Below are 25021 nucleotides of genomic sequence, written 5' to 3' on the forward strand. Positions count from 1 at the left end.
AGGGAATGCAGAACATCTGGTTCTCAGCCTATTAATGACGCCCTATGGCGGGCTGCCCAGTGCTAACTATAATGCATCCTGTGTGAACAGAGGCCACAGTATACAGAACCATTTTGGGCCCAACTGCACCCTGCAAAAAATACAATGTGCAAAACAAAACATATAAATATATGTAAGGTATTGGTTAATATTCTGGCCATAATATGTAAGTTGGCAACCCACGTCAAGGGTCCTTACTTTTTGCCAGTCCTACTCTAACATGAAAAACACCAAAAAAGGAAAAATTCAAGAAAACACACCAAAAACAGGCAGAGATGCTTACCTGCCTAAATGGGCCTCAATACAAATGCCCACTCTTGGGCCACGGCACTGGCACAGGGTCCCTCATAGTACAATGAAGTGTCTCTGACGGTGGTGGTGCACAACCAACGTCAGACACACCGTCGTAATATGAGGGGCCCTGGGCCAGTACTGCCGCCCACGAGAGAGTGTTCCCCCCCAGCTCGAACTGTGCTCTACCACTTGCAAAATTTACCACTCCCTGCCTCACCACTGTATAGTCTGTGCTGTTAAATCCTTAAATGGCACTGCCATAACAAATTTGTTGCAATGATAGATGATAGTAAGAAAATACAGGGGCCGTGGCCTCCATTTAGACCCCTTAATACTTTGCGCCAACTACCCCTGTCTGCAACTCTGCAGAGGAGCCCACCCCTATACCTCGCTATGCCACCAGTTTATTTATGACCAATTCCTTGGCTGACATTTAGCCCACTTTAGTATTTAGGCCTACTAACTGTGTCAGCCACTTCTAACAGTTGACCTCCGCTGAACAAAGCTATGCCACCTCTGTACTCCTGTTACCGATTGTGAACTGCATGTAGCCTACTTACTTATTTGTGCCTAGTAACTGTCAGCCTCTCCTAACAGTTGTCCTCCCATGCTGAAACAAGCTAGGCCGCCTGGTTAGTCCTGCTAGAAGTTTTGAACTGCATTTAGCCACCTTTTTTTAGGTTAGGCCTCTGTCTGTCTGTCTGTCCTAACATTACAACTGCCCCCCCCTGAAACAAGCTAGGCCGCCTGGTTAGTCCTGCTAGCAGTTTTGAACTGCATTTAGACACCTTTTTTTTAGGTTAGGCCTCTGTCTGTCTGTCTGTCCAAACATTACAACTGTCCCCCCCTGAAACAAGCCAGGCAGCCTGGTTAGTCCTGCTAGCAGTTTTGAACTGCATTTAGCCACCTTTTTTTAGGTTAGGCCTCTGTCTGTCTGTCTGTCCTAACATTACAACTGTCCCCCCCTGAAACAAGCTTGGCCGCCTGGTTAGTCCTGCTATCAGTTTTGAACTGCATTTAGCCACCTTTTTCTAGGTTAGGCTTCTGTCTGTCTGTCTTCGCCACACATTACAACTGTCCACCCCCCCCGATCTGTCTTCGCCACACATTACAACTGTCCACCCTCCCCCCCCCCCCCCGAAACAAGCTAGGCCGCCAGGTTAGTCCTGCTTGCAGTTTTGAACTGCATTTAGCCACCTTTTTTTTAGTTTAGGCCTCTGTCTGTCCATCTGTCTGAGCCACTTATTACAGTAGTCCTCCGCTGAACCCAGCTATGCCGCCTGTGTACTACTGTTACCAATTTGGAACTGCATTCAGCCAACTGTTTTATTTTAGGACTACTCAGTCTGTCTGAGCCACTTATTACAGTTGTCCTCCTCCTTCCCTGAACCAAGCTATGCTGCCTGTGTACTCCTCTTAATCTAGAACAGCATTTAGCCAACTTATTTATTTTGTCCAAGTAACTGTGTCAGACTCTCACAACAGTTGTCCTCCACCGCTGAACCCAGCAAGGCCGCTTGTGTACTCTTCTTACCAATTGTGAACTGTATATAGCCTTCTTTTTTATTTTACGCCTGCTCAGTGTGTCAGAGCCACTAATTACACTTGTCCTCCTCCGCTGAACCACGCTATGCCCACTGTTGTGAATTCCGTTCTGGAACTCCTTCCTGTGGTTGCTAATGGTATTTTTGTGAGTTCTGCCCTTGGGCTCCCTCTGGTGGTTTCGAGTGGAATTGCTGCTCCTTTGGGTAGCTCTGGCAGCTGCCTTCACTAATCGCCTTGCCTGGGTTTGTTATTTAAACCTGCTCTGGGCTTTAGTTCATGCCAGCTGTCAATGTCCTTGGCTTGGATTTGTTCTCTCCTTGGATTTCTCATATGGCCTGTCCTTGTCAGCAAAAGATAAGTTTCTACTAGTTCTTATTTGTCCATTTGCTTTGGACACTATTGCTTTGGTTGGGCCCTAGTAACGGTGTCTGCTGCTCCTTGGTGTTCTCCTCCACTGAATATAGCTGAGCTTCAATCTTCAGGCTTTCGGCCTATAGGAATTTTTAAACTGCATTTGGCCTACTTGTTTGGTTGGGCCCTAGTAATGGTGTCTGCTGCTCCTTGGTGTTCTCCTCCACTGAACAAAGCTGAGCCGCCAGTTAACTCCAGTTACCAATTTTGAACTGCATTTGGCCCACTTTATTACTTGGGCCTACTAACTGTGTCTGCCACTCATTACAGTTTTCCTCCACTGAACAAAGCAATGTCGCCTGTTTAGTCCTGTTACCAATTTTGAACTGCATTTAGCCTACTTTATTCTTTGGGCCTATATCTGTGTTTCCTCCTCATCCTGCCCATGGCCCAGCCACTGCTAGATGAGTCTGCTGGTACATTGACCCAGAGTCCACTACATTCCCCTTGCATTCTACACAGCGAGTATCTGACCCTGCTGAAAGTCTGGTTCCCCTTCCCGCATACTATACCACCTTACACGGGGACAAAGAGGAAGGTGCAGATGACAGTGCAGGTTCCTTCATCAGGTGGGGGGGCATACTCGTTGGCGACGTCACTGGCACAGGGCCCCTCATAGTACGCAAAAGTGTCTCTGCCGGTGGGAGGCACCCCCGCCGTCAAACACACCGCCGTAATTTGAGGAGCCCTGTGCCAGTGCCAATGCGAACGAGTGGGCCCCCCCTGCTTGCTTGGGATCACAGCACTTGCAAAGTTTTAATACTTACCTCTCCCAGCTCCACTGCCGTGACATAGTTTGCGTTTCCTGGGCCCACAAAAAACTTGAGCCAGCCCTACCCCCCTCCCCACAACTTTAGCCAAATGACCCCCAATTTTCAAGGGCTAAATGTTATTATAAGGTAAATTAAGATTCACAAGCTTATGGGCACTGTAGGTGTTTTCCTGTCCTCAACTCACTGCCGACTTTGATTCCCCATTGACTTGCATTGGGTTTCGTGTTTCGGTCAATACCCGACTTTTAGAGATAATCGGCCGATTTCACTCGACTCGACTTTTGACAAAGTCAGGTTTCGCAAAACCCGACTCGATCCTAAAAAAGTAAAAGTCACTCAACCCTATTCAGGACCCATGGGCTACTGGAAATATTAAGCCAAGCCGGATAGAAGGCCAAAAGCCTGTCTCCCACATGGTCTGGCAGTCATTGTGGCTTTCTGTTGTCCCGAAAGGAGTTGAACATGTAGCCTCTACCTTTTTTCCTATTGGCGTCATATCTGGGTTTTTCTCTATTTGACCTTGTCCGGTCAAACCATCTTCTGTTAGTGCCCCATCTGTAGGTGGGTCTTCCCAGGTAGGGGAAACATTTTTTACTATCTCCTGCTTTCTCTAATAACTCATCCAGAACTGGACGAAATAGGTGCGCCTCTTCGCACGCAATGCTGCACAACTTTGATCTGGCCTGCATGTCCCCCTGCCAACATTTCAGCCAGATGGCTCTATGGGCCGAATTAGAAAGTGCCGCCGATCTGGCCTCCAATTTCACCGAATCTGCTGATGCATCAGCAAGATAAGCGGCAGCCCCCTGAATCATAGGGAGGGAGGGTAAGATTTCATTTCTCGGGGTCTTATTTTTAAGCTGATCTTCCAAGCTGTCCAGCCACACCATCATAGAGCGTGCTGTACAGGTGGTTGCAATTGACGGTCTGAGAGCCCCTGCTGATGTTTCCCATGCTCCCTTAAGAAATACATTGGCTCTCCTATCTAGCGGGTCCTTTAAAGTTCCCAAATCCTCAAACAGCAGTGAAGATTTCTTGGAAGCCTTAGCCACGGCTGCATCAAGTTTTGGGGCTTTATCGATGTTGCAGATGCTGTCTCCTCAGACGGATACTTTCTCTTAAATGATGGAGGAAGAGAACCTTTCCTTTCAGGCTTTTTCCACTCTCTTGTAATGAGGGAGCTTACTTTGTCTACTACAGGAAAGCATCTATGAGATTTACAGTCTAGTCCTTTAAACATGACCTCCTGCATAGATTTCTCTGACGGGGTTTCTTCAATTCCTATAGTGTTATTCACTGCCTTGACAATGCGGTCTATTCGGTCAAAGGAAAAGCATGAATAACTGTACTCAGTCTCTGAGGAAGATGATGATGTATGAGAAACCTCTGACTTCAGCTCCCCTGAGTCACTGTCCTCAAATGAACTTGGGGATCTAGGTTCTCTTTCTCTAGATCCTCTATTTTGAGATAGGAATTTTGCTGAACCCCTGATCTTTTGCCTGACCATCTGCCTTAGGCTGGTAGTGAAATCTGGCGTCTCCTCTGCTATTAACCGTTGAATACACGGTCCACATAATTTCTTTATGTAGTCATCTGGGAGAGGAACTCCACATTCCGCACATTCTTTGTGTTTAGATTTAGAGGACCGTTTTTTTCCCTGATAGACATGGAGAGAGGGAATATAAGGGGAGACACACATCACTAAGTGAACTTTCTCGGCGATCACTTACCCCTATAGTAACCAAGTGGTACCGTAGATTGCGGGGGGACCCTCCCAGCCGGTGAAACGTCCTTACGGCTTGAGGATATTCTGGCTTTAGAACTTTGATCAGCTCTATCACCTCCAGGACGACTACTGCCGTCACGGTTTGGGGCTTCTCCAAGGATTGACACTGCTGCTCAGACTGCAACGGTTCCTGCTCCTGTGACTCCATTGTAATATGGATAGGAAGCATGTGGAAGCCCATACAGAATCATTAAATAGCCGGCCCCTTTAGGTACCTCCCCCGGATGGGGTCTGCAGATTAATCCAAGTGAACTGCCTGGTACATCGCATATGGGAGGCCCCTCCCCCAGAAGCTCACCCGCATATCGGAACCTCCCCCACAGCTGTGCGGTATGTCATCCTTAATGGCCTCACCTTACCTTGGAACCGCCAAGCGCCCGCATTCCCCCGCTGTGTGCTGCAGGGCACCGCCATATTCATCGCCATGGCCCAATCACGCATGTGCCATGCGTCACCACTCTTCGCTGGTCACAATCTACCAGACGCCGCCATAATCACCGCCACGGCCCAATTGCGCATGCGCCGTGCGTCATCAGACCTCGCCGGTCACCCACTACAGGACGCCGCTATAATCACCGCCGCGGCCCAACTGCACATGCACCGCGCGTCATCAGTCCTCGCCGGTCATCATCTACAGAGCGCCACCATAAAAACAGCGCACATGGCGCCGACACTCACCAGGCCCCTGCTATGTCTCGGAACGCCGCCCCACGTGCTACACTCTGCCACCAGCTCTGCCGCAGGACTTTGGGAGACAGGGCCTCCCATACATACATACCTGTACCTGAGGCGATGGGACACTCCAAAGTCAGCACTCCCCTTGAAGGCTGCTTTCCTCTGCTGTTGCCTACCCCCACAGCCCTCTGTGGTGTGGCACCTCCAGCGCACCGGACTCGATCGAGGAAGGGGAACCCCCCTTCCCAAACCTGGGTACTGTCTTCAGTCTTCACCTTTCTTCTTAAGGCAAGTCTGTAGGGTCCCCTGTCAGGGACAGAAAACCAACTGATGTGGGAGAGAGGTGCCACCCTTTTATCTCTGTAGGTTTCCTGTCCCTGAAGGGCGGATCCCCTCTCTCGTTAGTGCTGTCATGGCGACTGACTAAACCTTGTTTAGCATTTCCAGCAGGTAGGCTTCCTCAGGGTTTTTGTCTGGGAAGCCTGCATCCCACAGGCCTCCAGGCCACTGCTACTGCTCTGGGTGCTCCGCACGCCGCTTCCAGTCCATGCTGACAAATCATCCGTGAAAAGACATACTGGAGCACAACATCTTCTTCACAGGTTCTCTCTGCAATGGAGCTGAGCTACTCAACATGGGGACCACTTCTTGCTTCTGTGTGGGGTCACTTCTGTCAGCTCAGCCTTCATCTCTGCCAGCTCTTCGCAAGTCCCTGCCCATTCTTCAGTGACTCACAGGAACCATTGTGACTGGGTACCTGGTCACTTTTGCATTTTGTCATTGTTCCCACCTCTAGAGGTACAGTAGCAGGACATGGTGCCTATAACCCACAGAAGTTGCTCAGGTAGTGCAGCTCATCCAGGATGGCACATCAATGCGAGTTGTGGCAAGAAGGGTAGCTGTGTCAGCACAGTGTCCAGTGCATTGAACAGATATGGTACCAGGAGACAGGCCTATATACCAGGAGAGGGCTGTAGGAGGGCAACAACCCAGCAGCAGGACCACTACCTCCTCCTTTGTGCAAGGAGGAACAAACAGAGCAGGGCCAGAGCCCTGCAAAATAACCTCCAGCAGGCCACTAACATCCTTGTCTCTGCTCAAACTGATAGAATCAGACTCCATGAGGGCCCTATGCCCACAAGTGGTTGTTGTGCTTACAGCCCAACACCGTGCAGGGTGATTGGCATTTGCTAGAGAACACCAAGATTGGCAGATTTGTCATTGGCGCCCTGTGTTTTTCACGGATGAAAGCATTTTAACACTAAGCACATGTAACAGATGTGATAGATTCTGGAGTTGCAACGGAGAATGTTCTGCTGCCTGCAACATCCTCCAGCATATCTGGTTTGGCAGTGGGTCAGTAATGGTGTGGGGTGGCATTTCTTTGGAGGGCCACAGAGCCCTCCATGTGCTAACCAGAGGTACCTTGACACCATTAGTTAACGGGATAAGATCCTCAGACCCATTGTGAGACCATATGCAGGCGCATGAGACCCTGGAATCCTTTTGATGTATAACAATGCTAGGCTTCATGTGGCTGAAGTGTGTCAGCAGTTCCTGCATGATGGAGACATTGATGCTATGGACTGGCCTGCCCATTCTCCAGACCTGAATCCAATCGAGCACATGTGGGACATCATGTGTAATTCCATCCACCAACACAACATTGCACCACAGACTGTCTAGGAGATGACTGATGATTTTATCCAGGTCTGGGAGGAGATTACTCAGGATAACATTTGCCACCTCATCAGGAGCATGCCCAGGCATTATAGGGAGGTCAGACAGGAATGTGGAGGCTACACACACAACTGAACATAATTTCCTTGTCTTAATGCATTTCCACTGAAGTTGGGTCAGCCTGTTATTTTTATTTTTATTTTTTCAAATCCAGACCTCCATGGGATATTAATTTTGATTTACATTGACCATTTTTATGTTTTATTGTTCTCAACATAATCCACTATGTAAAGAATAAAGATCTGCAACTAGAATATTTCATTCTGTGATATCTAGGATGTACTTTAGTGTTCCCTTTATTTATTTAAGCAGTGTATACAATTTTTTAACCTTTTTAAAAATTTTGAATTAGCCCTCAGGCAGATGCACGGCACTTTGTTGAGGAAGTTTGATGCAGATTCTGGAACAAAAATGTAAAACCAGCCTGAAGTCTTCTGCGACAGAGATTCAACTGCAAATAGTGCTATGACTTTCTTTGGTGTTTAACCCCTTAACGACCGCCGATACGCCTTTTAACGGCGGCAGTCAAGGGTACTTAAACCACAGCGCCGTTAATTAACAGCGCTGGGGAAAAAGTGAATAGCGCCCCCCAGGGGGTAGCCAAGACCCCAGAGAACATGAGTCGGGGGTTTTTTACCGACCCCCGAGTTGCGATCGCCGGTAATTAACCGTTTACCGGCGGTCGCAAAAAAAACGCAAAAAAAACACAAAAAAACGCGATTTCCCATTTAATTTCTCTGTCCTCCGATGTGATCGCACATTAGAAGACAGAGAAATGGAGTCCCCGATAGCCCCCCGATACTCACCTGTCTCCCCCGGTGCTCCTCGTGGCTCCCGATGGGCGCCGCCATCTTGTTCCGGCCAAAAAATGGCGGGCGCATGCGCAGTGCACCCGCCGGCCGGCACCCAGGAGATCTTTGGGGTCTCGGCTGCCGGGGGTAGCCGAGACCCCAAAGAACATGATCGGGGTCGGTTTTTACCGACCCCTGTTTTGTGATCGCCGGTAATTAACTGTTTACCGGCGACCGCAAAAAAAAAAAAAAGCGATGTGTAATTCTCTGTCCTCTGATGTGATCGCACATCAGAGGACAGAGAAATAGGGGGATTTGGGGACCCTATCATACTTACCGGTGTCCCTGGCTCCTCCTGTGTCCCCTCCTGGCCGCCGGCTTCTTCCTTCGGTAAGAAAATGGCGTGCGCATGCGCAGTGCGCCCGCCATGATCTGCCGGCCGGCAGCTAGAGGAGTTGGGGCTAAATTTAGGGTTAGAGTTAGGGTTAGGGTTGGGGCTAAAGTTAGGGTTAGGATTAGGGTTGGGGCTAAATTTAGGGTTAGGGTTGGGGCTAAAGTTAGGGTTGGGGCTAAATTTAGGGTTAGGGTTGGGGCTAAATTTAAGGTTAGGGTTGGGGCTAAATTTAGGGCTGGGTTGGGGCTAAATTTAGGGTTAGGGTTAGGGTTGGGGCTAAAGTTAGGGCTAGGGTTAGAGTTGAGGCTAAAGTTACGGCTAAGGTTGGTGTTGGGGCTAAATTTAGGGTTAGGGTTAGGGTTGGGGCTAAAGTTAGGACTAGGGTTGCGGCTAAAGTTAGGGTTAGAGTTGGGATTAGGGTTAGGGTTTGGATTAGGGTTGGCATTAGGGTTACGTTTGGGATTAGGGTTAGGTTTCGGATTAGGTTTAAGGTTAGGATTGGGATTAGGGTTAGGGATGTATTGGGATTAGGGTTAGGTTTGAGGTTAGGGTTGAGATTAGGATTAGGGGTGTGTTGGATTTAGGGTTCTGATTAGGGTTATGGTTATTTTGGGGTTACGGTTGTGATTATCGTTAGGGATGTGATTAGGATTACGGATCGGGTTAGGATTAGGGTTAGGGGTGTGTTGGGGTTAGGGTTGGAGTTAGAATTGGGGGGTTTCCACTGTTTAGGTACATCAGGGGGTCTCTAAACGCCACAGCCAATTTTGCACTCAAAAAGTCAAATGGTGCTCCCTCCCTTCCGAGCGCTGCCGTGCGCCAAAACAGTGGTTTACCCCAACATATGGGGCATCAGCGTACTCGGGATAAATTGGACAACAACTTTTGGGGTCCAATTTCTCCTTTTACCCTTGTGAAAATAAAAACGTGGGGGCTAAAAAATCTTTTTTGTGGAAAATAAATATTTTTTATTTTCACGGCTCTGCATTATAAACTTCTGTAAAGCACTTGGGCATTCAAAGTTCTCACAAAACATCTAGATAAGTTCCTTGGGGGGTCTAGTTTCCAAAATGGTGTCACTTGTGGGGGGTTTCTACTGTTTAGGTACATTGGGGGCTCTGCAAACGCAACATAACGCCCACAGACCATACTTTCAAAGTCTGCATTCCAAAACGGCGCTCCTTCCCTTCCGAGCTTTGCCGTGCACCCAAACAGTGGTCCCCCTCACATGGGGTATCAGTGTACTCAGGACAAATTGGACAACAACTGTTGGGGTCCAATTTCTCTTGTTACCCTTGTGAAAATAAAAACTCGGGGGCTAAATGATCTTTTTTGTGGAAAAAAAAAAAAAAAATTATTTTCACGACTCTGCATTATAAACTTCTGTGAAGCACTTGGGCATTCAAAGTTCTCACCACACATCTAGATAAGTTCCTTGGGGGGTCTTGTTTCCAAAATGGGGTCATTTGTGGGGGGTTTCTACTGTTTAGGTACATCAGGGGCTCTGCAAACGCAACATAACGCCCGCAGACCATTCTATCAAAGTCTGCATTCCAAAACGGCGCTCCTTCCCTTCCGAGCTCTGCCATGCGCCCAAACAGTGGTTTACCCCCACATATGGGGTATCAGCCTACTCAGCATAAATTGCACAATACATTTTGTGGTCCGATTTCCCAATTTCTCCTGTTACCCTTGTGAAAGTAAAAATTTTGGGGTGAAAAGATCATTTTTGTGGAAAAAATATGATTTTGTTTATTTTCATGGCTCTACATTATAAACTTCTGTGAAGCAGTTGGGGTTCATAGTGCTCACCACACATCTAGATAAGCTCTTTTGGGGGTCTAGTTTCCAAAATGGGGTCACTTGTGGGGGGTTTGTACTGTTTAGGTACATCAGGAGCTCTGTAAATGCAACATGACGCCCGCAGACCATCCCATCAAAGTCTGCATTCCAAGCGGCGCTCCTTCACTTCCGAGCCCCGATGGGTGCCCAAACAGTGCCCACCCACATATGGGGTATCAGCGTACTCAGGACAAACTGGTCAACAGATTTTGGGGTCCAATGTCTCCTATTACCCTTGAGAAAATAAAAAATTGCAGGCTAAAAAAATCATTTTTGAGGAAAAAAAAAAGATTTTTTATTTTCACGGCTCTACTTTATAAATTTCTGTGAAGCACTTGGGGGTTAAAAGTGCTCACCACACATCTAGATAAGTTCCTTATGGGTCTAGTTTCCAAAATGGGGTCACTTGTGGGGGGTTTCCACTGTTTAGGCACATCAGTGGCTCTCCAAACGCAACATGGCGTCCGATCTAAATTCCAGCCAATTCTACATTGAAAAAGTAAAACGGCACTCCTTCACTTCCAAGCTCTGCGGTGCGCCCAAACAGTGGTTTACCCCCAGATATGGGGTATCAACATACTCAGGAGAAATTGCACAACAACTTTTGTGATCTAATTTCTCCTGTTACCCTTGTGAAAATAAGAATTTGCGGGCGAAAAATCATTTTGTGTAAACAAATGCAATTTTTTATTTTCACGGCTCTACTTTATAAACTTCTGTGAAGTACTTGGGGGCTCAAAGTGCTCACCACACATCTAGATAAGTTCCTTAAGGGGTCTAGTTTCCAAAATGGTGTCACTTGTGGAGCGTTTCCACTGTTTAGGCACATCAGGGGCTCTCTAAACGTGACATGGCATCCGATCTCAATTCCAGCCAATTCTGCATTGAAAAAGTCAAAAGGCGCTCCTTCTCTTCCAAGCTCTGCGGTGCGCCCAAACAGTGGTTTACCCCCACATATGGGGAATCGGCGTATTCAGGAGAAATTGCACACCAAAATTTATGGTTAAATTTCCGTTTTTACACTTGTGAAAATAAAAAAAAATGGTTCTGAAGTAAAATGTTTGCAAAAAAAAGTTAAATGTTCATTTTTTCCTTCAACATTTTTTCAGTTCCTGTGAAGCACGTAAAGGGTTAATAAACTTCTTGAATGTGGTTTTGAGCACCTTGAGGGGTGCAGTGTTTTGAATGGTGTCAAACTTGGTTATTTTCTATCATATAGACCCCCCAAAATGACTTCAAATGTGATGTGGTCCCTAAAAAAAATGGTGTTGTAAAAATGAGAAATTGCTGGTTAACTTTTAACCCTTATAACTCCCTAACAAAAAAAAATGTTGTTTCCAAAATTGTGCTGATGTAAAGTAGTCATGTGGGAAATGTTATTTATTATCTATTCTTTGTGACATATCTCTCTGATTTAAGGGAATAAAAATACAAAGTTTGAAAATTGCTAAATTTTAAAAATTTTCGCCATATTTCCATTTTTTCATAAATAATCGCAAGTAATATCGAAGAAATGTTACCACTATCATGAAGTACAATATGTCACGAAAAAACAGTCTCAGAATCAGCAGGATCCGTTGAAGCGTTCCAGAGTTATAACCTCATAAAGTGACAGTGGTCAGAATTGTAAAAATTGGATCAGTCATTAAGTACCAAATTGGCTCTGTCACTAAGGGGTTAAAGTCAGTGATATGCAGTATATGAATACATCTATTGGATTTGGGCAAAACTTTTCACTAGCTTCCAACTATGATGTTTTCACATATATGATTTTTTTTTTCCTCAGAAAGATCTACCCAGCTTTTCTCAGAGAACAGAAAAAGAAAACAAACAAAAAACACAAATGCTCTTGAGTCGCCCCCAGGGCTGTGTGGTATTCGGAACTGGGTCCAGTTGCAAGGGGGGATGTCACGGTGGCTGCGACCCGGTCCGTGGCCCTAGGCCTCAACGTTAAAGGGGAAAATGTTCAAAGTTTGTCGTGACCCCAGCTGTGGAGTTCGGTCAATAGTTGGACCGACGACGCTGCATTAAAGGAGTCCCCTGGGGGATGTTGCGGCAGCACAGATGTTACACTTCCCACAGGTGAAGTGGGGTCCTATAGTGTATGGCAGAGATGATGGTATGTGCCGGTGAATAAATAGAGGAGACAGTTGTAAGTCTTTACCTGGTTTACTATGGGTGACAAGCCACAGTCCAGGGCACCAGGCACGGGTGATGGTGGTCCGGCCGGCTCAGAGGCAATAGAGGGTTCCCTTCTCCAGTAGAGGTCTGCGAGCCTTTCCAACTAGGACCATTAAAGGTGAGGTCCCGGATGTCTGAAGCTTCCTACAGGGTCCTCCAGATACCCCCTGTCCTGGGACAGGTACCTGCACGACGGGCTGCTTGAGCCTTTTTACAGGGACTATAACATGCCCCAGGCTCCTCATGTGCTGCTGCATCTCAGGCGTGGTGCAGGCAGGTAACATGTAGTGTCGTGCCCTCCGGTTCTGCTCTGTGTCCTAGAGTCCCACAAAAGCCTTGGGCTCCCGGTTCCCGGCTACTGCACTTCAGCCCTGAGGGTGCCCTGCCACAGTTCCCCTCTGAGCTCTGTTCCTCTCCTTTGCTCCTTCCCTTTCGGCTACTCCACATACTGTACAACAACCCTTGAGGTTCTCTCACTCCTTCCAGAGGCTGCAGCTCCCTCGTGGCTGCCAGGCCCCTCTGTCTGCTCTCAGTTCCAGACTTCCTTCTATGTCTGTGTCTCTCTCAGACTAAACTAGCTCCTCCTCCAGGTCAGGATACATAAAGCCTAGGGAAGCTTCCCTGAATCCGGGCCTTGAGCTCCCCCTCCTGGCCTGGATTCAGAATGTGTTGCATGTGTGTGCCTTACCTGGTGAAGAGAAATCCATTGCCTCTGAGCATGACATTACCTTCCCCGAAAGAAAATCAACATCACTGCAGCAACCGGTTACCTGGGGTGCTGCACTCTTTCAATTGAACACTTTACTTTGAGCACAAGCCTTCTTGGCACTCGTTTCTTGGCTCCGAAGACTAAGGGTGCATTTACATTGATAGTTATGTGGCACGATATGGCCACCGATAGGGAAACTGTTACAGATCAGCGGTCGTTTAACTGCCTGTTTACACAGGCAGACTAAAGAAAATAAACTAGATCACTCAGTGCACATAGGTTGCTATAGCTCTAAGCAGTGTGAGGCCTGTTTATATAGAATGATGCATGCTATGCTGAGAAAGTTTTGTGCTGTGCAAAAGATAATTTTACCCGATGAACGAACATTTTGCTCATTGTGAAACAAGCATTTTTTACAGAGCGCATTCACGATTATCTTGAAGTATAAATTAAGCTAAACACTTACAAGTAGTGATTCGCCAAGCACAAATATGGCACATTCTGATTCATGATTGGAATCACAAGCAAAATTTTATAATATTGGGAAAATATTTGTGTTGCCACAGAAGTATTTTCAGCACTTTAACAACGATAATGGTGGTGTATCATGAGCGTCTGGCACGTGTTTGATGATGGGAGGGGGTTTGCATTTTTTTTCCTAACTTTATGTGTGCACATTGCGGCTAGCCAATCAGGGTGCAGGAAACTCCCACAATGTCCTGACACAACGGCTTGTGTCATTGGCTGCTGAAATCACATGTCCCTCTCCATATAAATAGCAGACATCATGTTTTAGCGCCATTTTGACACTGTAACTACTCAGAGAGGCAGCCCCTGATGTTGGCACTGTTAACAGCAAGATTTTAGCTAGTTAGTTAGGCGGTTGTATATCAGTCAGATAGTGTAGCTAGATACTGTCCAGTGTGACTGTTTAATTACCTTCCAGTATTTTTTTTTTCTTTGCCATTACTGAGGTAACCAGACAAAGCCAGCAGGGAACATGTCCTACAAGCAGGGCCGGTTTTAGACAAAGTGGGGCCCCAAATTCTAACATTGTAAAATCACACAGACATTTAGGTTACATTACATGAGCAGGATGCGGATACAGTTGGTGGAGGGGCCTGGAACCAGTGCTCACACTTTGGCCCCCAGATTTAGGGGCCTTATATCGGTCAATGGGTTTGCCACTATTAGCTGTATGCAGGGGCATTGCTAGGGTCAGAAAAGATTGGGGGCCCAAGCCCCAAGACAAAGAGTTGCCCCCCAACCCCCTCTTAAAAAAAAAATTAACACTGCAGATAACACAGTTATAACTCTCTGAGTACAGATAATGTAGTAGATGTCACATGCAGTCCTATGTAACACCACAGATAACACAGTGATACCTCTCTGAGTGCAGATAATGCAGTAGATGTCACCTGCAGTCCTATGTAACACCACAGATAGTCTAAGGGTACCGTCACACAGTGCCATTTTCATCGCTACGACGGTACGATTCGTGACGTTCTAGCGATATCGTTACGATATCGTTGTATCTGACACGCAGCAGCGATCAGGGACCCTGCTGAGAATCGTACGTCGTAGCAGATCGTTTGGAACTTTCTTTCGTCGCTTGATCACCCGCTGACATCGCTGGATCGTTGTGTGTGACACCGATCCAGCGATGTGTTCGCTTGTAACCAGGGTAAACATCGGGTAACTAAGCGCAGGGCCGCACTTAGTAACCCGATGTTTACCCTGGTTACCAGCGTAAACGTAAAAAAACCAAACAGTACATACTCACATTCCGGTGTCTGTCCTCCGGCGTCTCAGCTTCTCTGCACTGTGAGCGCCTGCCGGCCGGAAAGCGAGCACAGCGGTGACGTCACCGCTCTGCTTTCCGGCTATGGTGCTTACACAGTGCAGAGAAGCAGAACGCCGGGGGACAGACACCGGAATGTAAGTATGTACTGTTTGGTTTTTTTACGTTTACGCTGGTAACCAGGGTAAACATCGGGTTACTAAGCGCGGCCCTGCGCTTAGTAACCCGATGTTTACCCTGGTTACCCGGGGACTTCGGCATCGCTCCAGAGCCGTGATTGCAACGTGTGACCGCAGTCTACGACACTGGAGCGATAATCATACGACGCTGCAACGTCACGGATCGTGCCGTCGTAGCGATGAAAATGGCACTGTGTGACGGTACCCTTACTCTAAAACGCTATGGCTATGTTCACATGCAGCATTTTTTTTTCAGTAGCCAAAACCTTTCCTATTGGCAGTAAAAATGTTGCGTTCAAAACACCTGTTTTTCAGCTTATTTTGTGGTGTTGTTCACACTTTTTTTTTCAGCCTTTTTTTCGAGTGAGGATGTTTGCTTTGTCTACAGTATGTTTAAGGCCACGTTCACACATTGAGTATTTGGTCAGTATTTCACATCAGTATTTCTAAGCCAAAACCAGGAGTGCTGTAGGTGAGAAATCCAGAAGTGGTGACCTGTTTCTATTATACTTTTCCTCTCAGGCCATGTGCACACGTAGGTTAGGGTCTCTGCGGGTTCTCCCACAGCGGATTTGATAAATCTGCAGGGCAAAACCGCTGCGGTTATCCCTGCAGATTTATCGCGGTTTGTTTTGCGGTTTCCGCTGCGGGTTTACTCCTATACTATTGATGCTGCATATGCAGCAATATGCAGCATCAATAGTAATGTTAAAAATAATTAAAAAATGGTTATACTCACCCTCTGATGTCCCGATCTCCTCGGCGCTGCACGTGGCTGTCCGGTTCCAAAGATGCTGTGCGAGAAGGACCTTCGTGACGTCACGGTCATGTGACCGCGACGTCATCGCAGGCCCTGCTCGCATAGCAACCCTGCGGCCGCGTGCAGCGCTGAGAGGTGAGTATATCATTATTTTTTATTTTAATTCTTTTTTTTTTTTACACAAATATGGTTCCCAGGGCCTGGAGGAGAGTCTCCTCTCCTCCACCCCGGGTACCATCTGCACATGATCCGCTTACTTCCCGCATCGTGGGCACAGCCCCATGCGGGAAGTAAGCGGATCAATGCATTCCTATGTGTGCAGAATCGCAGCGATTCTGCACAAAGAAGTGACATGCTGCGGAATGTAAACTGCTGCGTTTCTGCGCAGTTTTTCCCACAGCATGTGCACAGCGGATTGCGGTTTCCATAGGTTTGCATGTAACTCTAAACGCAATGGAAACTGCTGCAAACCCACAGCGTCAAAATCGCTGCGGTTCCGCGGTAAAAACCGCAATGTGTGCACATGGCCTCATTGTTCCACTGCGGTTTCTGCATTACAAATACTGACCAAATACTGAACATGTGAACGAGACCTAATAGTTTAATTCACCAAAACCATTGCAGCGAAAAATGCCATTTAAATATCTGCAGCTTTTTTATTCTTTCATTGCTTTCTACGGGTGAAAACACACTGAAAGAAGTGACAAGCTACAGATTTAAAAAGCGCTACAGTTCAGAAATTCAGTCAGAAAAAAAAAAAGCGCCTGCAGGAGATTTTGGAAATCTCATATGTTTTGCTGGCACTTTAACCCCTTCACCCCCGGAGCTTTTTCCATTTTTTCGTTTTCGTTTTTCGCTCCCCTCCTTCCCAGAGCCATAACTTTTTTATTTTTCTGTCAATATGGCCATGTGAGGGCTTATTTTTTGCGGGACGAGATGTACTTTTGAAAGATATCATTGGTTTTACCATGCCATGTAACAGAAAACGGGAACAAAATTCCAAGTGTGATGAAATTGCAAAAAAAGTGCAATCACACACTTGTTTTTTGTTTGGCTTTTTTTGCTAGGTTCACCAAATGCTAAAACTAACCTGCCATTATGATTCCCCAGGTTATTACGAGTTCATAGACACCTAACATGTCTAGGTTATTTTTTATCTAAGTGGTGAAAAAAAATTCCAAAGTTTGCTAAAAAAAAAATAAAAAAAAACCCATAGCGTCTCCAATTTTTGTGATCTGGGGTCAGGTGAGGGCTTATTTTTTGCGTGCCGAGCTGGCGTTTTTAATTATACTATTTTGGTGTAGATATGTTCTTTTGATCGCCCATTATTGCATTTTAATGCAATGTCGCGGCGACCAAAGAAATGTAATTTTGGCGTTTTGATTTTTTCCTCGCTACGCCATTTAGCGGTCAGGTTAATCCTTTGTTTTTATTGATAGATCGAGCGATTCTGAACGCGGCAATACCAAATATGTGTATGTTTGATTTTTTTTTTATTGTTTTATTTTGATTGGGGCGAAAGGGGGGTGATTTGAACTTTTATATATTTTTTATTTTTTTATATTTTTAAACTTTTTTTTAAAATTTTGGCATGCTTCAATAGCCTCCATAGGAGGCTAGAAGCATGCACAACTCGATCGGCTCTGCTACATACAGTAGAGGTGAAGTACAGATCACCTCTATGTAGCAGAAATGCAGGTGTACTTTGAACGCCGACCACAGGGTGGCGCTCAAAGCAATCGGCCATCAACAACCATAGAGGTCTCAAGGAGACCTGTGGTTGTTATGGCAATGCACTGCTGACCCCCGATCATGTGACGGGGGTCAGCGGTGCGAGTTAAATGTCGCTTGATGGCGGCATTTAACTAGTTAATGGGCGCGGGCGGATCACGATTCCGCTCGCGCTCATTGCGCGCACATGTCAGCTGTACAAAACAGCTGACATGTCGCAGCTTTGAGGTGAGCGCATCGCCGGAGCCCACCTCAAAGCAGGGGATCTGCCAGCTGACGTACTATTCTGTCAACTAGCAGAAAGGGGTTAAAAGTAGCTTTTGGCCGTGTTCATATGCAGAATTTTTGCAGCTTTTTCTTCTGCAAATAAGAAGTTTACGGCATAAGCAAAAACTGATATTTTCAGAAATCTCCTGCACACCCTTTTATTTTCTCCTGACTGAATTTCACAACTGCAGCGTTTTTTAAATCTGCAGCATGTCACTTCTTTCAGCAATTTTATTTCACCTGCAGAAAGCAATGAAAAAGTTTAAAAAGAGCTGCAAATGTCACAACATTGTTTTTCGCTGCGTTTTTGGTGAATGAAACTAACTTTATTAAACATGTACTGTAGAAAAAATGCAAACTGTAAAAACAACAAAAGCTCTAAGGGTATGTGACCACAGTCAGTAAACGCTGCGGCTCAGCTGCTGTGTACTTGTACAGCGTCCAACCCGCAGCGGCCAGATGTTACAGCATAGTGGATGGGATTTCAAGAAATTCCATAACAACTATGCGTGCACCGGCACCAGCTCCGCACCCGCAGAAATGGACATGCAGCGCGTCTCTCCAGACCGCAGCATGTCAATTTATCTTGCGTAGATGCGAGTCTCTGCAAGAGAAATCTCACCCGTGCAATGTATAGGACGCGGTGATTCCGCACAGTCTAATGAACACATGCGGAATCACCTGTGTTCAAAAGATGGCAGCATTTTGGATGCAGCACATGTCCGCTGCGTTCAAAGGGCTGCCATTTCTGGATTGTCTGCATATACCCTAAAAAATGGGTGTTTTGAAAGCAGTGTTTTTACTGCTAAGAGAGCAGGCTTTGACTGCAAAAAAAAATAAAAATGCACCAAAAACGCTGATTCCTATGCACACTTATACTATATATGTGTATGGTTTACCCTTAATATTTCACATGGGAATTCATTTATTTCTAGATCATAAATACCCTAATTAAGCAGACAATATTCCTGTTTTATGTCATCCAGAGAGCAGTAACAGGAGGTCACCCTGTCAGATTACAAGCAGTGATTTAGTCAGAGTCCATGCTAGTAGCTGCTGTATGTGACTGTGAAACCTGATCCTACAGCAATCAGCACAGAGCTCCGGGACCACAGTCAAGGGTGGTTTGCAAGAGACACTCCGGGACTACAGAGCAATGCACAGCATTATTCACTGTTGTGCACCCTTTGGGCACTTCATAAAGGGGCAGCAGACGCAGGGGGCCCCCCTTTGTAGGTGGGGGCCCCAGGCGTGTGCCTGCCTCAAACGCCGGCCCTGCCTACGAGTGTGTGGTGCACTGCTTCTATTGTGCTCCATGCACGAGTATAGCATTCTAATTAATATTTTTTCACTAGCTAAATGTGAAACAGTGTGCTGTATCCCACCTTGTCATTCAGTGCTGTGGTGATATGAAACTGTCTGCAAACCTAAGGCATTTTAAAAAATATATAATTTTTTCTGTTGCTAAATGTGGAACGGCCTGCTGTATCCCACAGTGTCATTTTGTTGTGGTGACATGAACCTGTCTGCAGACCTAAGGTATATTAAATAAAAATTATAATTTTTCAGTTGCAAAAAGTTAGACAACCCCCCGTATCACACTTTGTCATTTGGCTGGGTTGAAATTAAGCTGTAAAGGCATGATCCAGAGGCCACAAAAAATCATCTGATCCTAATGTAATACAGTAGGGGACCTGACTTTAAAATAGTTTGTAGCATCTAGTGTGTTATAGAGCCTGATACAGAGGCCACAACAAAAATCTTCTGCTCCTAGTGTCATACAGTAAGGGACCTGACTTTAAAATAGTTTGTAGCAGGCGGTGTGGCCTGGATCTCTAACAGGGGGACATGTGTCCTTGCAGCTCTCACTTCCAGGCCCTGTAATCTGCTGACATTGCTTTCCATCTGTGACCAACAAACTCTCCTGGTGCCCCTAGACGCCCGGGGCGAAGTGTACCATCACCAGAAGGCCGCAGAACGGAGAGGTGAGAAAGATACTGAGATCTTCTTTAGCCCCTCCCCCTCCACTCTTGGTGCATGAGGCCAGCTCCATCTTGATAAGCTGCTGCTTGAAGCCTTAGGGTATGTGCACACGTCCGGATTTCTTGCAGAAATTTCCTGAAGAAAACCGGAAATTTTCTGCAAGAAATCCGCATTTTTTTTTTTTGCGTTTTTTTTAGCATTCTGCAAGCGTAATTAGCTTGCAGAATGCTAAAGTTTTCCAAGCGATCTGTAGCATCACTTGGAAAACTGACTGACAGGTTGGTCACACTTGTCAAACATACTGTTTGACAAGTGTGACCAACTTTTTACTATAGATGCAGCTTATGCAGCATCTATAGTAAAAGATAGAATGTTTAAAAATAATAAAAAAAATAAAAAAAATGGTTATACTCACCCAGACATCTCATCAGCGGCGTCCGTTCCTCTTCCTATAGCTGGTGTGTGCGCGCAGGACCTTCCATGACGTCGCGGTCATGTGAGCGGTCACGTGAGCGGTCACATGACCGCTCACGACCAATCACAAGACAGTGACGTCATCGGCAGGTCCTTCACCGCACAGCAGCTATAGGAACCGAAGCGGCAGCATGCAGCGGTGAGGCGGGAAGACATCGAGGGTGAGTATAGGACTATTTTTTATTTTAATTCTTTTTTTTTTACCAATTATATGGTGCCCAGTGCGTGGAGGAGAGTCTCCTCTCCTCCACCCTGGGTACCAACCGCACATAATCTGCTTACTTCCCGCATGGTGTGCACAGCCCCGTGCGGGAAGTAAGCAGATCAATGGACTCCTAGGTGTGCGGAATCCTCGCAATTCCGCATTTTTAATGAACATGTTGCTTTTTTTTCCGCGATGCGATTTTTTCGCGGAAAAAATCGCAACATTTGCACAAAAAATGCGGAATACACTGTAAATAATAGGAGGCATATGTTAGCATTTTTTTCGCGTTTTTATCACGTTTTTATAGCAAAAAAAACGCTAAAAATCCTGAACGTGTGCACATGGCCTTAGGGTATGTGTCCACGGGCCAGATTACATCCGGATTAGCTGTGGATTGAACACCTGCGTACAACCACAGCGTTCAACCCGCAGCGTCCAGATGTTACAGCATAGTGGAGGGTATTTTCTGAAATCCCGTCTCCACTATGCGTGCGAACATTCATCCGGCGGCCCTGCGTTTACGGACATGCGGCGCGTCTTTTTTAGAATGCAGCATGTCTGTTTACCTTGCGGCGACGCTCCGTCACCTCAAGGTAAATAACAGGGTCCTATGTATAGGGTGCGGAGTTTCCGGATGTGTGCAATGAACACATCTGGAATCACCACGCATACAGAAGGGGGCGGCGCTTTGGGCGGAGCGGGTTCTCTGCTCCGTCCAAAGTGCCGTCAATCTGGACAGTGGACACGCACCCTAAGGGTATGTTTCCATGGTCAGCGCCATCCGGGCACCCGCAGCACCTGAGACACCAGCAGGGCAGCGGGCAGCAGCGTCAGACACCCGCAGCAGGATCGCTGGACACCGGAGACACCCGTAGAGCACTAGACACCAGGAGCACTGCTGAACACCCCTTCATCCCAGCCTGCGGCCTGCAGCATCACCCCACTCCTGCCTCCTCCAGTAGCGACCTTGGGTCCCCGCTTCACCGCAGCCACCACCCCGGTAAGCAATAAGACGCATGGATTATAAGAAGCACCACTATTTTATTAAAAAAAGTTTTTATACTATTTTTCTCCTCAAAATTTGGGGTGCGTCTTATAATCTGGAGTGTCTTATAAAGCGAAAATTACGGTACTTGTCGCAGGCATGTGATCTGATTATACATACCTAAAAATTGCTTTTATGGACAAGTGGCGATCTTCATAAAAGGCACTTTCTAATGCTATAATGGTGAAATCTCATAAAGAGCACGTAAAAAAACACAGCTTCAGCCCTCTACCAAGACAAAAAGTGAAATGGAAAAATTCCTAAAACGGAAACCGCCAACAACCTGTACTCCATCTAAAGTGCCACAACCGAATCCTGTCATGGGTGAACAGATAGATGACTTGGATTCAAGTGATGATGACTCAGGCAGTGATTACACACAGATGCAATCTGGTCAGATCTCAAGATCCTTCCTCAGAAATTCATTGGCACAAGCGATGAAACCGTTGATCACTGAAATCACTGGCATGCGAGCTGATTTGCAACACATCGGCAACAGAGTAGAATCCCTTTAGTCAACCAGGCCACATTTGTGGATCACTCTAATAATATGAAAGAACAGCTTTCTTTCCACCGAGCCCAGCTGAACAATGCCCTCCTTGCTATAGAGGACCAAGAAAACAGGAGCCGCAGGAAAAATATCAGAATAAAAGGTATCCCTGAAAGCCTGTCATCTGATATACTTGAAAAAGTGTCCAAAGAAATATTCACACTGGTACTACTACAGGAGAGATGTGAACAAATCATTATAGAAAGGGTACATAGATCCCTCAAGCCCAAGCCAAAGACCTCAGACCCTCCTATGGATGTCATCTGCAGCCTATTGAATTTTTTAGATACCTTGCCTATTTTGACTGGCTCTTGTGACTGCAAAACCATCACCTACGAAGAGGCGTCTATTCAGCTTTACCAGGATCTTGCACCATCGACATTCACAAAACGTCGAAAAATAAGACCTCTTCTGGAAGTAGGTCCAACAAGATCTTATATAAGCTGTTATTTCCCTTCGGATTGATGATACATGGCGGGGGAAAACAAGTCATCGTTCGTGTTCCGGAGGATCTTTCAAAGGTGTGGGAGACCTTCAACATTTCCCCGGTGGAGGTGCCTTCCTGGTTGCCCTGAAGAGTGGTAACCAGTTAAAAAGCACGCTTCCCCCAAACAAGGGAAACATGGGTCCAGGAAGAGCTTCCTCCCTGAGACACAGTGCACACCCCTTGGATATATTTCTTTTTTGGCCCTGTGACAGGCCCTGACTTGACGAAGTCTGGGTGAGGTTTTGGTAAGGGCTACAAGATATCTACACCCCCCTTTTTTTTCTCCTAATGCAACCTTCATGCTCCCAATAGCAATCAAATTGGATGGCTTATTAAAATCCTACATACCCTCTGCTTATTTTCTGAAGGCCTACTTATTGTAGGGGAGACCTCAATATCCCACTTAATCCACAAGCAGATACCTCATCTGGCAAATCTTCTATCTCCCCAAAAAACTTAACAAAACTATACCTTAATTTGCAATCCCTTAATTTAATAGACCCATGGAGAACTCTGTACCCTTCGACCAAGGATTTCACCTTTTTGTCTCCCCCACACGCTAGCTATCACAGACTTGACTATCTCCTGACGCCATGCCCAAACCTTCAACTTGTTAAATCAGCAAATATCGATGTCATCTCAATTTTAGACCATGCCCCAATATTTTTCGAAATTATCACATCCCTGCCTCACCCCCTCCAGTCTTGGACCTTAAACGAAACGCTCTTAGATTTTACAGCCCACATTACTAAGCTTTCCAATTCTCTCAGTCTTTTTTTCCAAGAACACTCTCATTCGGGCCCATCACAGCCTATGGTATGGGAGGTTCATAAGGATGTTAGGAGAGGAGAATTTGTGGCATTGGCCTCACACTTAAAGAAGAAACGATCGAGATAAATTATTTCTATCCTTCATCAAATTAACTCATTTGAAACCCTGCATAAACGATCATTAGCAACCGAGGTACAAGAGGAACTAATTAAGCTTTGACAAGCCCTTAGAGATTTATTAAATATCCAGTCAGCCAAGATTTATATGAAAAGCCACCAGAAGTTTTATCTTCATGGCAATAAAGGCAGCAAACTTATGACCTCACTACTAAAGAAATGCAATGATAAAACCTTCATAAAGCAAATTAACGCCACTGATGGCTCAACAGCCATTGAGACTGACAATATTGCCAAAGAGTTTAACAATTTCTATGAACGGCTATATAATCTTGGCACATCAATTGATACTTTAGATCCAACTGCAGCTTCAGAAAAGATTTCCTCATTCCTTGACTCTTTACAATTACCTAAGCTCCCCCCAGAAGATCACTCCATACTAACAGCTCCTGTTACTGCTCAGGAGATACTAGAAACTTTATCGACTATCCCTAATGGAAAAGCCCCTGGCCCCGACAGACTTCCTATCTCATACTACAAAAAATTGATGACGCTGTTTAATTATTATTTAGCTGGACATCCTTTGCCTAAACAATCCTTAGAAGCCTTCATCTCTCTCCTCCCAAAAGACGGGAAAGATCCTAATCCTAATTCATTCTATCTTCGGCATTGAATCCTGCATATAGCTATATATGTTAGTCATCTTATTATGCATTTGTGTTTATAGATATTTAACTCACTTTTGCTTGTCCCTATGTAGAGAGATCACATAACTTTTTCAAAGGGGTTTATGATCCATGCAGACCTGGACATTTGTTTATCTGATCACTACATTTATTGTGTCCTGCTGTCTCAACTGAGTTAGATTGATTGGTAACAAGAGGGGGAGAAACACCCTTTTCCAAAAAAAAAAAAAAAAAATGAGATCTAAGAGCTAGCCTTCTATAAATGTGGACATAACTTGGGGATGCATTCATGCAGGGGTGCATTCGTGCACTATTATTCGTGTACTTTTTTTCAAAGTATATATTTTTTTCTAAGTATGACGCAGTTATAACATGGCAGTTAGACAGGGCAGGAGACAGGTAAGACAATCTAAACCTACTCCCTATTCACTTGAAACAGAACAAATACACATCATATGTATCTGTATAATCTATATCCTGGCTGCTGCATTCATTCACCGCCCTTGCATAAACTCTTTAAACTCCATCCATATCGGCCCCTCTGTCCTTGCCTCTCCTATGTATAGCACTCATGCTCTGTTCACATTGCTTAACAGCGCAGATCCATTCAGTCCCACCATCCAACACAAAAGACGCTCTCACAAATCACTTAACCATCTGCTCACTCTTTCTATCCTCCTTCTCCTAGTCGCTGGAGACATCTCTCCAAACCCCGGCCCCCCATGTTATAGCCAGTCAAACCTCCCAACTGCTACACCCAGAAACCCCTCTAACCTTATTAATATT

This window comes from Ranitomeya variabilis, chromosome 2 (genome assembly GCF_051348905.1).
Source record: "Ranitomeya variabilis isolate aRanVar5 chromosome 2, aRanVar5.hap1, whole genome shotgun sequence".
Taxonomy (NCBI): Eukaryota; Metazoa; Chordata; class Amphibia; order Anura; family Dendrobatidae; genus Ranitomeya; species Ranitomeya variabilis.